Source organism: Rattus rattus, chromosome 1 (assembly GCF_011064425.1).
Source record: "Rattus rattus isolate New Zealand chromosome 1, Rrattus_CSIRO_v1, whole genome shotgun sequence".
Lineage (NCBI taxonomy): Eukaryota > Metazoa > Chordata > Mammalia > Rodentia > Muridae > Rattus > Rattus rattus.
In genome coordinates this window covers 43,602,014-43,618,327 of record NC_046154.1, presented here as the reverse complement: position 1 = coordinate 43,618,327, position 16,314 = coordinate 43,602,014, and the positions used below count along the sequence as shown (strand labels likewise).

The 16,314-nt window shown below is 38.5% G+C and overlaps 1 protein-coding gene across 1 annotated transcript in view; it reads right to left on the bottom strand.

Annotated features, from left to right (window-relative positions):
- Agbl4 (ATP/GTP binding protein like 4) overlaps nt 1–16,314 on the bottom strand; it is a 1,249,712-nt gene that overhangs the window by 715,521 nt on the left and 517,877 nt on the right. The gene's annotated exons all lie outside the window — the stretch shown is intronic.

Genomic DNA, 16,314 nt, shown 5'->3' with positions numbered 1-16,314 from the left:
ATGATCTGCTCAGGTATCATTCCTCTCTAGTTTTTAACTCAATACATGTCTTTGTCCAAGAAATGTTGCTGTCCTCAATACAGTAAATCTTTCAGCCTCAATTATCTTCACCAAGATAAACCTCCTACAGGCATGCCTGTCTTCAGGTGACTATATTTCATTAAATCACTAGTTTACAAGAAATTAATCAATACAATGATGATGTGTACCTACTAAAAAACAGTGTCAAGGTTTTTTTTTCTCTTGACTCATCTATAACATGGTAAGAAAGATTATGGTCTAAAGAGTGGAAACCTATATTGAAAACTTCTCTCCAATGTTCTTCCTAAATTTTATTATTTTTACACAACTGATACACCTTTGAGTCAAATGATGCTTTACTAGTTAGAAATTATGATGTTTGGTCTTGACAAGTTGACCAGAGTTAGACTCTACAAGGAGATACATCTCTGGGTTTTATTGGGAGGGCACTGTGGTGCTTTTAATATGCTTGGTCCAGGGAGTGGCATTATTAGGAGGTGAGGCATTGTTGGAGGAAGTGTGTCACTGTGGAGGTGGGCTTTGAGGCCTTCCTCCTAGTTTTCTGGAGGTCAGTCTTTTCCTGGCTGCCTTCAGAACGAGATGTAGAACTCTTAGCTCTTTCTCCAGTGCTATGCCTAGCTAGATGCTACATGATTCCTGCCTTGATGATAATGGACTGAGGCTCTGAATCTGCAAGCTAACCCAAATTAAATGTTGTTCTTTTTAAGAGTTGTCTTGGTCGTGGTGTCTCTTCACAGCAATGGAAACCAAAACTACAACAGGCGACAGGAACTTATAAGAAAATTAACCAAGAGTGGAAGATCCAACCTTGATGATCTTCCAACCTGTTATCAGGATAAAAGGCAGCCTGAGAGAAAAGCAGCACACATTTGCCTTTGCATCTTCTTTCTGAGCTAATGCTTCCAGAAAGGCTACAAATATACTCTATTTACATAGACTCTGATTATTCAGTCAACTTTCCTATACAAACTCAATACAGTGTTCAGAAATTCATTAAGACAGCTTTGGCCTCCAGCTTCTTGGAATGATATCAGTGGCAAGAGTGACATAGTAGACTGGGAACAGAGTCCTAGGATTGGTTCACTGAGGAATAACAACTCAAACCTGACTTACAGAAGGTTCTTCATGCTATTTAGGTATCCTGGAAGTGAAAAGCTGTAATACTACAGCTTCCTGGTATGTCCCCAAAGGCCAAGAGTAAAGGGAAATCTTCACAGTTGGTTGAATTTCAGACAGTGCACATAATTATATATTTTAGAAAACCGACTAGCTGTAGGATTATAAACTGATTCATATGCTATAGTGAATGGTTAAGCCGAGTGAACCCTAACTGTATGAGAGAGAGAGAGAGAGAGAGAGAGAGAGAGAGAGAGAGAGAGAGAGAGAGAGAGAGACCCCCACACATTGACCAACTCAGCTGCCATCTAGGCTTAAATCCAGTCAGTCCACTAAAACATCTGCTGCATCTACAAGTTAAGGAACTTGTCCTGCAGAACCAGATATCATTACTGAATAAGGCCTCCAGCATGCAGTCCTTGTGGCTGTAGCCTGAGGTGTTTGCCTGATGACAGAGAGCATACAGCAAAGATGCTGCTAGAAGCCTACAAACACAAAGTGAGCCTCAGGGTGGCCAATATACAGGGCAGAGAGGTGTGCAGTAACCTGGAGTCCATATAGAACTTGCCCCTTGCCCCAGATGTCCTGCCTAGCCATAAGATCACTCAGATTCTGAACAACAGAAAAATATCCTAGTCTCATCAATGGTCCACTATTTATAATGTTAGAATGCAGAACCCTTGAACCAGATCAATGCCTTGTTGCAATGAATATTTGCATGTAAAGCTGTTTGAGCAAAAACATAAAAATGCTATGTGTCACATGGCAGGCAGTTTCCAGCACCACTATGACTAATGAGTATGACATAGAGAGGAGGGAATGGTGGAGGAGCAGAGCTGTGAGTGAGTAGTGGACAAAGGCAGAACTGTAGATGCAAAGGTGGTGATAGGTGTGAGAGGGGCTACAATGGATGGGGGAACATGTTGCTAAGTAGGGCCCACAGGGTAGTGTGCAGCAGCCTGAACATTGCACTCCAACTCATCCCTTGAACACATTGCCCAGTCACATGATTGCTATCTGAATTGGAAACTTCTAGTTTCTTTGGAAAGTCAGTTATGTTAAATGATGTTTTGCTGGGACATACAGGTGAAAGAATGTCTTCTTAAAGCAGACATGTGAAAGAATGTTTTCCTGAAACAGACACAAGGTGAAAGGATGCTTTGCTACAGCAATCACATGAAAGGACCCATGAAGAAATATAGCAAACACATGAAAGGACCCATGATGAAAGAGTATAAATGTGACCCCACAGACAGTAGGAGAGAGAACATTGGTTTGGTTTGCTCTGCCTTGATATTCTTTGCTATGTATTTTTTTACCTTATGTTGCCTTGCTGGGTTCAACTTGTGGCAATGCTGCCATTGAGAGAAACTCACCCAAGAACTGCTTGTGAGGTTTCTGTGACTTCTTGCTACTTCAGTGGCCTCAGGCCGTTTGGTGAGCCTTGTGGTTTCTTCAGGGTTGAACTGGAGCTGTTAGTTCTTGCCTGGTGTCTGCCTGCCAAAAGGACTGGATTACAGCTGCTGTTTTGTGCCTGATGTGTGCCTGGTGTTTACCTGCTGATATGACTAGAGAGTAGCAGCTGCTTCATGTGTGGTGTCTGCCTGCCTAGAGGACTGGTCTGTAGCTGCTGAGTCATATTTGGTGTTTTCTACAGGTCTGAACTGCTGCCAAAGAAAATAGAATTGCCCCCCAAGAACTATTGCTGAGTAAGTCCAGTTCCCCCTAATAACAAATATTTCTTTTCCACTACCTCTGCTGGGTGGTGGGCTAGAGGAGAGGTTGAACCATTACTAAAAGTCGGCTACAAAAAAATTTATGCCTACAACAAATTGAGAGGTATTTTCTTCTAACTTTTCCTTTTTGGGAGTGGGGATAAATCCCAAGGGGAGGATATGGACCTGGGAGTACTGGGAAGTGAGGGTGCTCCAGATTCATGATGTGAAATTTACGAAAAATAAAGCATTATGAAAAATTACTTACAGATGTACATAGAGAATATGGACAGATTTAGATACATGGACAGATCTCTCTAAATGGACAAAGATCATGAAGATACTTTGACCCTATGTAAATACTCACACAAAGGTGACTTTAGCTTAACAGGACTAAAAGTATAATTAAGTAAATTTAATGACTTGGATAGTAGGCAATCTCTTTTTCTGGCCATCCCATATAGTGGACATAGTGGCTAGAGCAGAGGGTATACTGGGCTTAGCAACATGAACATATACCGAGGCTGACCTGACTGTGACAACTGCTGAATGCCAAATCTATTCACAGACCAACACTGAACACTCAATACAATACAATCCCGTGTAGTAAGATCCTATACTGAATACGAAGGAAGAGAGGAAGAAAGCTGAGTGTCCACATGTCCCTTTCCCAGTTTTCACATATTGGTGGACACTAATATATGAGCAGGAAGCATCCTGTCATCATGTCTTTTCTGCCATAATGACATCTATCCCTTAAACCATGCTATGAAAAAAAAACAACCTTTTCCCTTTTCTATAAATTACACCTTTCAATTATTTGGCCACAACAATAATGCATATAATTAATACAAGAAAAGTCGAATGCTAAGTTAGATATATCTAAGGCAACTTCTTTTCAGAGAGTTATTTTATATATGTATATGCATGCATATGCAGGTATATAGATATTTCTGTAGAAGCCAGAGGAATAAGTTGGCTGTTGCTTCTCCAGTACCATCCACTTTATTTTTAAAGTCATGTTCTCTCATTTGCCTGATTCTTGTCAAAATGGCTAAACTGGCTAGCTAGCAAGTCTAGTTACCTTTTTGTTTCTGTCTCTAAATTATTATGTTACCAGACTTTGCATTTACCTCTTTGTGTGGATCCTAGGCAATAGTACATATGTCCTTATGCATGTACAATAAGTATTTTATGAACTGAGCTATGTCCCCAACTTTCTTATAAGAGTTCTGTCAATTTAATGACTTGATTATGCTTGGTCCCCATAGACTCATGTGTTTGAATGCTTGGCCTACAGGAAGTGGCAGCATAAGGAAGTGTGTGACCTATTTGGAGTAGGTGTGGCCTTGTTAAAAGAAGTGCATCACTGTGGAAATCAGCTTTGAGGTTTCCTATGTTCAATCTGTGCCTAGTGGGGAATTCTAATGTCCTCCTGGCTGCCTGTGGAAGACAGTCTCTTCCTGGCTACATGGGCAATGCCATCATTCCCACCATGATGATAATGGACTAACCTTTTAAAACTGTAAGCCAGCCCTAATTAAATGTTTTCATTTATAAAAGCTGTCCTGGTTATGACATCTCTTCTAAGCAATAAAACACTTATTAAGAAGTTGGTACCACAGACTGAAGTATTTCTCTGGTAGGTCTGATTATGAATTTATTTGGAGGAATGTGAATTTCAGGACATTGCATTAGTAAAATGATGGAATGCTTTAAGTGGGTCTTAATGGACCATACTAATAGGAACATGTAAGACAGTTGTACTGAGAATGATTTGAATTGTGGGGCCTTGGCTCAAGAGGTTTCAGAGAAGAAGAATTTTAGTATGTTGCTTAGAGGTTGTTCTTGTGATAGTTTGGTGAAGAATGTGGTTGCATTTTGCACTCATTCAAAGAGTCTACCTGAAGTTAACTGAAGAGATTTAGATTAAGTGCATTGACAAAGGAAATCTCAAAAAAGTCTAGCCTAGCATAGACTCAGTCTTAAGGTTAAATCTTATGAAGGGTGTTTTGTGATCAAGTGCAGAAGACTTAAAAAGAAAAAAATATAAAATGTGTGGTTCAAGGATTAAAGGGGCACAAGAAAGGGCAATGGAACTAAATCCTGTGTTCAAGGATATTAAATGAAATTAAGGGAGTGGTGACCTCAGGACTTGATCACATCTAGCTAAATTTATTGCTGATATATTTGCAGTTGTATGAGGGATAATTATATCATGTTAGGCATTATTATGACCAGGTTACTGTTTTCATTGAGTCATAAAGAGATATGATTGTGTGTCAACCAGACAAGGGATAGATTGTGGTATCTATTCTTGTTAACTTCACTATATCTGGAATGAACTACAATCCAGAACTTTTAAACATCTTGTGAAAAGGAATTAAAGAAAAGCTTAGGTTCCAGTGGTGCATGCATGCCTTTAATCCAAGGACCCAGAGGCAAACAGATATTTGAGTTCAAGGTTAGCCTAGTACAGAAAGAGTTATAAATAAAGAAAAGCTTAAGTCCAGGCATGGAAGAAATGCCTTTAATCCCAACACTCAGGAGACAGAGTCATGTAGGTCTTTTGGTTCAAGGTCAGTCTACAGAGCAAATTCTAGGACAGGGAAGCTGAGGCTGTGAAGGAAACCACTGAAAACAGAAAATTAGTTAAGATGTAGTAGAATAAATAGGTCATGTTCCAGTCCTAGAAAGCAGCAAAGTGTGGTAGCTTCAGCCACATGGCATTGGCTTTAGAGTCAAGAATAGAAGGGGTTACTGGGACAATTGATGCTGGTTAGCCAGAACTTAGAAATTAGCTATGATTAAGAAGACACCAGCATCACTGAGGTGAACTCTTCAGCGAAGTGTTTTCTGAGAGCACAAAGCTTTGTTCCAGAGATAGACCTTGTGCTGGGAGCTGGACTTGGTAAAGTATAAGCCCCACCCAGATGGTACTGATTTTGAAGGCATGAGGGGTGGGTCATGGAGAGAAACTGGGGCTTGACACTTTGAGAGGCCAAGAAAGGCCATTGTTGAAAGTATAGCCTTGGTGGCAGTTGAAAGTCCAGGACTGAAGGGATCATAGAAAGAATCTAAGGCTTGGCACCATGAAGAGAGCCTACGAGAGGCATTGGTTAAAGTACAGCCTAGTTGCAGTGGTAGACCCCAGCATATTGGAGATGACAGTACCATACAATGACCACCAAGAACAGCAATAGCAGTGGAGTCAGCCGGAGGCTAGTGTGCTTCAGGGGGCAGAGCTAGAGAAGTGACCGAAGGCCTCTGGCAGAGCCCAGAAGATAAGGTGTGGACCCTAAGATCCAAACAAGAAGCTGTGAAGTTTAAGTTATGCTGGTGACCACAAGATGTTAGAGATGCCAGGGCTTTGGTAAACCTGCTGAGGAAAGCTAATGGGGAATGGAACAAGCTCGAGAGAAAGAATTGTGTTGCAGTCAACAAAGCTGAAAGGAGTTGAACATCAGACAAGGAGATACAGAATTTGGAGTTTACCTATCTGGTTTTTGGACTTTCTTTGGTCCAATTTTTTCTCACTATAACATTTTGGAATGGAAATGTATAACTTGTTGGAAGTATGTTGGAAGCATTTTGATTTTATAGAATACAGTTAAGAGATTGCATGAATCACAGAAGTGATTTGAATTTTGGAACTCTAAAACATTGATGAGACTGTGAAACATTATGGAGATGTTTGAAGTTGGACTAATTTTGCACTTTTCATTATGGCATGGCCAGAAGACTATGTGGTCCAGGGAGTGAAATGCGGTTTGAATAGGTTTGCCTCCACATCTTGTGGGCTTTGAGGTTTCTTATGTTCAAGCTCTGCCCAGTGAGAAATTCCAGACTCATCCTGATTGCCTGTGGATGACAATCTCTGCTTGACTGCCTTCTGATCAAGATATAGAACTCTTAGTACCTTCTCCTGTATCAAGTCTACATAAATGAAGCTATGCTCCGTGATGTGAATTTTACCTCTAAAACTGTAAGCCAACCCCAATTAAATGTTTTCTTGTATAAGAGTTGCCTTGTTCATGGTGTCTCTTCACAACAAAAAAAATTCTGACTAAAACAGTTAACTACAGAATGAATGTTCCTGTAGCACTAGTTGATATTAAGTACTGTACTCCAAATGTCTTATCCAGAAATCATCATTTAACGATTACAACAGTATTGTGAGTGGGATACTAATATTCCTCTTTCCCATATGGGGAAACTGAAAACCTCACAGTAATAAGCAAATTTTCAAGGATTCAATGCTGACAAGCAGTAGGACTAGAAACCAAAATCAGGCTTATTTAACTGAAAATAGATGGGCTACATTACACACCATAGTGGATGTCTCTATTAGCAACTGGTAAATCAGAGATCTAGGTTACCTGTGTAATATCAGGGCAGTGATAAGGACTGTTATTTTATTTTGTGCCCTGGGTTAAGGCTTGATGTGAGACAAGGGTCCAATGTAGAACTAGGCATATGATTCAGTTTATATGATGACATACCAGTAACTCCACAATTATTGGAAAAAAAGACACTAAATCATTTATCTATTTATAATTAGCTAATCAGTTAAACATGTCTAACCATGTCAAACTGAACCTTCCCTCTCTCCATAAGCCTCAATTTTTCATGTACTTCATCTGAGCAATAAGAAGAGAAACTGAGAGCAAAGATTAAACCTTAGGCTGGCTAGCCAATGAAAGGAGATTCATATTCACATCATATTCAAATCACATTCCTATGAATATAGCTGAAATAATTTTGATCTAAACCTTAACTTGAGAAAGTTTTCCTTTTATAAAATTATTAGAAACAATATTCATCGATTATAGTAGTTTTAAACCTGAGATTTGGACTGCATCGATTTTTAAAGAAAAAGGCAGAAGCATCTTATAGATTGTAAATGTAAGATAAAACATCCTCTTATTAAAGTCAGCTTTCTCCAAAGAGTTTCTGAGAATACAAAGATCCCCCTTTTACTTAAAATAATCACATTTTGCTCAGAGTTGTGCACTAGAGTTTTACCTTAGGCATGAATTTTTCATGATCCATTGATTGAAAAGACAAAACCAACAGAGAATAATACAAGCTTAGGGACCTGTCTTACAAGGTAGAGTTAAATTACTCTAAGGGTTAGAATGACAAAGCCAGATGGAGCCCTCAAGTCAGCAAGAAATTGACAATTACAAGTTTTGTCAAAAAATGAGAAAAAGATCAATTATGGAAAGATTGACTTGTGCTAAACGTATTGTTTACTTTGTTGAACATTGTTCCATGAATTTGGTGGAAGAAAGAAAGGAGTGAGTATGGTTTCAAGGGACTTAGGATACGAAAGTTAGACTGCAAACGACCTGTATTCCCTCCTGGGTTGACACTCACTCATAGCTTGACATGAGAGAGATGGCTTCTCAGCTCTGTTCCCTAATGTTCCCACTTCCAAAGTAGAGCGAGCTGACGAATTCTTTCTTAGAGGGGACTGGTCAGACATCAGTTTAGAAATCACAAACACAATTACAGGAGGAAATTTAGGCTGTTATAATTTATCTCTTTAATGGTGCTAGATTTTAACTGGTTGAGATGTAATTCTGTCTCAACAATAAAGAATTTTACTGAAGTCTGATTAATACTCTAGAAACATTGAAAGAGGAAGAGGCCAGAGTCAAAACCACACTGTACTTAAGAAGAGGCAAAGCTGGTCCTGTCAGACACAAACACGGGGTTAAGGTCAGACATCTGAAAGCTGAAATGACCTCTGAAAGAAACAAAAGATAGAAAGGTCAAGTCAAGCTGTCAATTTCATGGGCCAGAGCTCGGTACTGAGGTCTCAGAAATGCATCGGGGAGTTTGGGTGAAGTAAGACAGTTAATTCAAGCTGAGAATCAAAAAGAGGATTCCTTTATTCTGTAGATACACAACTAATTCCTCTATTCTTTTCACAAATACCTGTTGAACTTTGCCTGTGTGACCAAACCTCTTCCATACGCTGGGAAACACTGATAAATTAAACATATAGAGCTCCTGCCTCCATGTAGCTTATGTTTCTGCAATAAATAGCAAAAAAAGAAAGCAAATGCGCATGAGGCTAGGAAGGGGTAATTTCTAGGAAGAAAATAAGATACCAATGTGCTGTAAACCAAGGGTATGCAGAGACCTCATTCATTTATCTCCTTGTATTTATTCATTCTGTTTCACATGCTGAAAAAGGTTCTTTCTATGTAGCTCTTGATGATCTAGTACTTACCATACAGCTTATGCTGTCCTTGAATAAGGATGCTGTTTCAACCCCTTAATGTCAGGAGTAGAAGTGTGTACTATTTTTTTTTTAAATTAACAAATATTTAAGCTTACTGGCTTGTCTTGGGCTGGGCCCTCTGGCTGCTGTGTTGAGGTCAGCGACAAGGAGGTCCTCACAGTATCCCAGGCTATGATGATTGGCAGGGAAGGTTAAAGGTAAAATCATGAGACATCCAGAGACTTGCAAACTGCCATGCCATGTAGCTCCAGAAGAGAAAGATGCTCACAGACCTGCCCTCCACTAAACTGCATTGGTGGGCCATAGACAGAGGCCTGCCTGTCTACACCCCATGCAGTAGTGAAGAAGAAAGATGCACATAGACCCTGCTGCTGCAGACTGACCAGATCAGCTTCCAAATAGGCCCAGATACAGGGCTTTAAGTTGTCCCACCAAAAATCTATATCACCCATGAACTGTTAAGGCATATAAAACAAACAGTCCTGCTTATTCAAAGCTGAAGGAACTCCATGACACAGGGCAACAACAGGGTAACCTAGAGGAGTCCTAATGAGGAGTCAATAGTGATGGTGGCACAGAATCCAGAGACCTTGAACCAGACCAATGACTTCGTACAATGAACATTTGTAAATGAAGATGTGTGAAAAGAGGGGTGGGTATACTGTGGGACATACTGTGACACATAGCAACTTCCATGATAAGATGCATTTCCTGTTTGTTTTGTTTATTTTGTCTGTGTGTTTTTTTAATTGGGGGCATTACAAGGGCAGACAGCAGATAAGAGAGGTCAGCTCCCTGAGTGTGAGTAGAATGCCTGATGAGAAACTCACAGGGAATCAATAAAAAACTTCTTGTGTAGGAGAAAGAAGACACAACATATACATGAGCCTCTCCATGCACAGAGTTAGAATCATCTGTATCAGTGTCTTACACCACATTGTAGTCTACTAGAGTTTCTCAACCAGAGGGATGCAATCTTTTCAGAAGTCACATATTAGATATCCTGCACATTAGATACTTACATTATGATTCATAACAGTAGCAAAATTACAGTTATGAAGCGTCAATGAAATGATTTTATGATTGTGGGTTACCACGACATGAAGAATTGTATTAAAAGGCCATAGCATTAGGAAGGTTGAGAACTACTGGTATATTAGAAGTTCTGAAGTGGGCAAAAACATGAGAAGAGCACTAGTCTCCTAGAACATTTCTGGGAATGTCTCCTAAAAGACTTACATAAGGCTATTTCACCATCAGATTTCTAAGAAGATATTTTTAAAAACTATAAATGTATAGTCTAACAAATATGTAAGCTACTAGCCAATTATTATTATCAGGTGTTATATTCTACACATAATTACATGAGGTTTGTTTTTTAAAGACTGACAGACAACTAATGATGCTTACATCGCTTCCTTACAAATTATGCTACAACATCACTTTGTAATAGAAAATTCTCAGCTCCATTGTAATATTATGGTATCTGCTTCACTTTCTGACACCAAATTCCTACCTTGTTTAACAGTCTAGATTTTCCTTAATGATGGTTTATAAGCTATATGCTATAAGATGAAATAAACCAAATCCTTTCTAAGATGCTTTTGGCAATAGTGTTTTATCACAGGGATAGAAATCTAATATGATATAGGGGAAACTTGTGTCATTTACTAATAGAATTCCAGGTAATCATGAATAGATAATTTATGTATATATACACGTATACACACATATATTTAGTTATCCAAACCTAGATGGTATCAGTATAGAGTTGTCTGTTGATCCAATTAATATATGTGATAAACACAAAATATAGAGAAAGCTTCTGAGAGAAAATGACCTGCCGTTTTAAGGTAAAAGTGTTATATACTCTGAAGTAGTACATTTTAATGCTAAATACACAGTACTTATAAAATACATAAGCCAGTAATTTATTACTCTAACCAAGTATCGTGTGTAGTTCATCATTCTATGTGCTATGCTTTTACACGGGTGGCCGTGAATTAGGTTTGTTTATGCCAGCAGCAAGGCAAATGTGATCCCACGGTGCTGTAATAGCTACATCACAAGATGGTAGAGAAATTTCAGGTACAGTGTAATCTATCACACAGTCTGTTTTTAATCAAGATGCCATTATGTGGAATATGATTGTATATAGAAAGGTTGATAACCAAAGAATAGAAAACATGAACTCTTGCACAGTTAGTATAACTATCTTAACAACAGGCAAACTATACCTTTAAAGTAAGAAATAGCTTAACATAAAGCGATACATCTAACAATAAAAGGGCTACAGAATGTGTCGCAATCTTAAACAATATGTGTCTGAAACATAGCATAAAAATAATATAGAAAAAGTTTTTCCTAATGACAGTGTCTTTTGCCTTACAGAAGCTTTGCAGTTTTATGAGGTCCCATTTGTCAATTTTTGATCTCAGAGCATAAGCCATTGGTGTTTTGTTCAGGAAATTTTCCCCAGTGCCCATGTGTTCGAAACTCTTTCCGACTTTTATTAGGTTGAGTGTGTTTGCTTTGATGTGGAGGTCCTTGATCCACTTGGACTTAAGTTTTGTACAGGGTGATAAGAATGGATCGATCTGCATTCTTCTACATGCTGACCTCCAGGAAAACCAGCATCTTTTGTTGAAAATGCTATCTTTCTTCCATTGCATGATTTTAGCGCCTTTGTCAAATATCAAGAGACCATAGGTGTGTGGGTTCATTTCTGGGTCTTTAATTCTATTCCACTGATCTACCTGCCTGTCTCTGTACCAATACCATACAATTTTTATCACTTTTGCTCTGTAATAGTGCTTGAGGTCAGGGATGGTGATTCCCCAGAGTTCTTTCATTGTTGAGGATAGGTTTTGCTATCTAGGCTTTTTGTTATTCCAAATGAATTGTTCTTTCTATCTCTATAAAGAATTGAATAGGAATTTTGATGGGGATTGCACTGAATCTGTAGATTGCTTTTGGCAAAATGGCCATCTTTACTATGTAAATCCTGCCAATCCATGAGCATGGAAGATTTTTCCATCTTCTGAGATCTTCCTCAATTTCTTTCTTCAGAGACACTGTCATTAGGACAAAACAGCAACCAACAGATTGGGAAAAGATCTTTACCAATCCTACATCTGATAGAGGGCTAATATTCAAAATATACAAAGAACTCAAGAAGTTAGACTTCAGAGAGCCAAATCACCCTATTAAAAGTGGGGACAGAGCTAAACAAAACATTCTCAGCTGAGGATTATTGAATGGCCAAAAAGCACCTAAAGAAATGCTCAACCTCCTTAGTCATCAGGGAAATGCAAATCAAAACAACCCTGAGATTCCACCTCACACCAGTCAGAATGGCTAAGATCAAAAACTCAGGTGACATCAGATGCTGGCAAGAATGTGGAGAAAGAGGAACACTCCTCCATTGTTGGTGGGATTGCAGACTGGTAGAACCATTCTGGAAATCAGTCTGGATGTTCCTCAGAAAATTGGACATTCTGCTACCTGAGGACTCAGCTATACCTCTCTTGGGCATATACCCAAAAGATGCCCCAACATATAACAAAGACACATGCCCCACTATTCATAGCAGCCTTATTTGTAATAGCCAGAAGCTGGAAAGAACCCAGATGTCCTTCAACAGAGGAACTGATTCAATAAACGTGGTACATCTACACAATGGAGTACTATTCAGCTATCAAAAACAATGAGTTCATGAAATTCATAGGCAAATGGAATGAACTAGAACATATTATCCTGAGTGAGATAACCCAATCACAGAAAACACACTTGGTATGCACTCATTGTTAAGTGGATATTAGCCCAAAAGCTTGAACTAACCAAGATGCAATCCATAGACCACAGGAAGCTCAAGAAGGATGATCAAAATGCAGATGCTTCCCTCCTTCTTAAAAGGGGGAAAATATCCATAGGAGGGGATATTGAAACAAAGTTTAGAGCAGAGACTGAAGGAACAATCATTCAGACCCTGCCCCACATATGGCCCATATATATACAGTCACCAAAAGTAGATAAGATTGATGAAGCTAAAAAGTGCATGCTGAAAGGGACCGGATGTAGATCACTCCTGAGAGACACATCCAAAGCATGCCCAACACAGAGGTCAATGCTAGCAGCAAACCACTGAACTGAGAACAGGAGCCCCTTGGGGGGAATTAAAAAAGGATTGAAAGAGTTAAAGGAGCTTGTGACCCCATAAGAACAATAATGCCAACCAACCAGAGCTTCCAGGGACTAAACCACTACCAAAACTATACATGGACTGTATATGTAGCAGTGAATAGCCTTGTTGGGGCACCAGTGGAAGGGGAAGCCCTTGGTTCTGCCAAGGTTGGACCCCAGTGCAGAGGAATATGGGGGGCAGAAAGGGGGATGGATGGAGGGAATACCCATATGGGGAAGGGGGAAAGGATAGGAGGCTTATGGACAGGAAACAGGGAAAGGGAATAACATTTGAAATGTAAGTAAAGAAATATATCTTATAAAAAAATGGAGAAGTCAAACAAAAAAGGTGTTTCTATTAGTAATGTTGGTCACATCTTTTTTTATTTATTAATCATTTTATTTGTTTACATTTCAAATGTTATCCCCCTTCCTGATCGTCCCTTAACAAACCACCCATTCCCTGTCACTCCCCTTTGCCTCTAAGAGGGTGCTTCCTCCCTCATCCTCCCACAACCACCTCACCCTAAAACAATGTGTGTCTTTGCCATATGTATATGTTGGCATATTACATAATAATGAACACTGATGAAGTACATGCAAAAAATATATGATTAAAAACACAAAGCATAAGAAATCAGACAGGCTAGACATAAAAGAAAGCTTAATATGTGGTTTTATTTACATGAGTTCATACATGCTAACATAAAGTTCAAATGCTAGCAAGACCAATTTATACTGTTTTTTTTTACAGTAGGTATAGAAGAAATAGTTATTTGGGTGTGGGGAGAAGATAGGGCCTCTGAGGTGTAGACCTGCATATGTGTATCTGCTTGTGCAATTCATTTAACTTTGACCTTACAATTTGCACATTTTTCTGCATGTCTATTCAATAAAATACTTGGCATAAAATGAATGCATGAATGAATAAATAAATTAATTAATTTAACTATCTTTAGAGAACCAATATTCTAAAATTTGTGAGGTGCAGCTAAAATGTTGCTTAGTGGAAAATCCAAAGCTTTTATTCTAGTTTGCTTCTTTGTTGGTATAATATGACACCACTGATCAAAAGTAACTTAGGAGGATGTTTTAGCTTCTGAGATAGTCTACCATCAAGGCAGCCAAGGCAGAAACTGAAGCCAAGATCTGACACTAAGAGCTGAGGCAGAGACCATGGAGTAGCTCTGCTTATTTGTTTGTTTCTCCTGGTTTTCGCAGTTGCCTTCCTTGCGTAACCCAGTGCCACCTACACAGGGATGGTACTACCCACACTAGGCTGGGCCCTTTTCTATTAATTAGCAATCAGAAAATAGGGCTGGAGACATGCCTGAGGGCCAGTCTGATGAAGGTCATTTGTCAACTGAGGTTCTTTCTTCCTGTGGATGTCAAGCTGACAACTGAAGCTTACTATGGCAACTTAAATGCTCATGTGAGACTATGAGAAAGGTTAGAATCAATGACATAGCCTTATCTCATGTAACTAAAGTATCCCACATGTGCATGCTTACATACATGAAAATACACACACACACACACACATACACACACACACAAACTATACTGAAAAATTATAAAATTATAAAATGTTATTAATCTTCCCATCATTATTAGAAAAACATGAATCACCATCCTATATATCAGGCTTCTAAAACTTCTAACAAAAAACTCCAAAATGTCAGTAACAGACAAAAGTCTCTCCTGAGAAACCGGAAACTATAGATCTGTTGAGGCTGGCAGAGCTCTGCTAAGGTTTTCTCCAGACTTCTGTCAAATATTTTATCAATCTGAGACCAAAAGTTCCTCTCATGTAGAGACAGGGAGATCAAAGAAATATATTCAAGCACACTATAAATTGTGTTTGGGCCACAATTCTATAACATTTCATTGGCTAATGCAGTTCCAATCAGTAAAACTTTATATAGAAATGTACAATGTTTACTTTAAAGCAGTGGCTCATAATCTTCCTAATGCTGGGACCGTTTAATACAGTACCTCATGTTGTGGTGACCCCCAACCATACAATTATCTTCATTGTTACTTCATAACTGTAATTTTGCTACTATTATTATTTATAATATAAATATTTTGGAGTTAGAGGTTTGCCAAACCCACAAGTTGAGAACTGCTACTCTAAAGGAAAGTACCGTCAAGCAACATCATTTATCATCCCATTAACAGGAAGAAGACTTAAGAACAAAAAAAACAAAATCTACCAAAGTACTGTATTTATGAAATGAAATAAATTTGTAACTAAAGATCTTTCTTTGAAGAAATTTTAAAATAGGGTTACTTCACTACTGAACTGAGTCAACCATTTATTTTGTGAACTCTCTTACACAAAGTATCAGAAAACAATAAAAGAAGGAACACTTTCCACACCATTTTATGAAGTATAAATTCTAATACAGTATGACAACAAGGAGGAATTATAGGCAATATCTTTTATGAGCACAGACACAGAAATCCTATGCAGGTCACAGATCTGCTAGTATAACAGATCGTTTATAGATCAGCACAAAAGAATAAGTTAGTCATTAAACGTAAGGACACAGACAACATATCATTACATGTAAATACTATATACAAAAAGATACACTTCATCCACAGGAAGCTACAACGTATGTAAAGATCAGAATACACTTCATATTTGTTACCTTGGAGCCTTATTAAGAGATGGCACCAGGAAGTCTTCTGGTTAAATTTTAATTTGGGCAGTATATCTCCTTGTACCAGTTGATTGGGCTATATACTTAAAATCCAAGTATTCCCCTGTGTGTATGGTAGTCCTCCATTTTAAAAGTTTCCCCAAAATGTCACATTAGTACTTGTGGCTCTCAATATGAACTTACTAGCTCTCTTCTAGCTTTAAAATCTGTTTGATTTTACTGGTAACTTTTAGATGAGAACTTTACTATGTCTCTTAAACAACAGTTGATCAACACTAAAAACAGTACTAAAAGCTTCAGAGAACATAGGATATACCTAAAAATAGTTATAACAGCT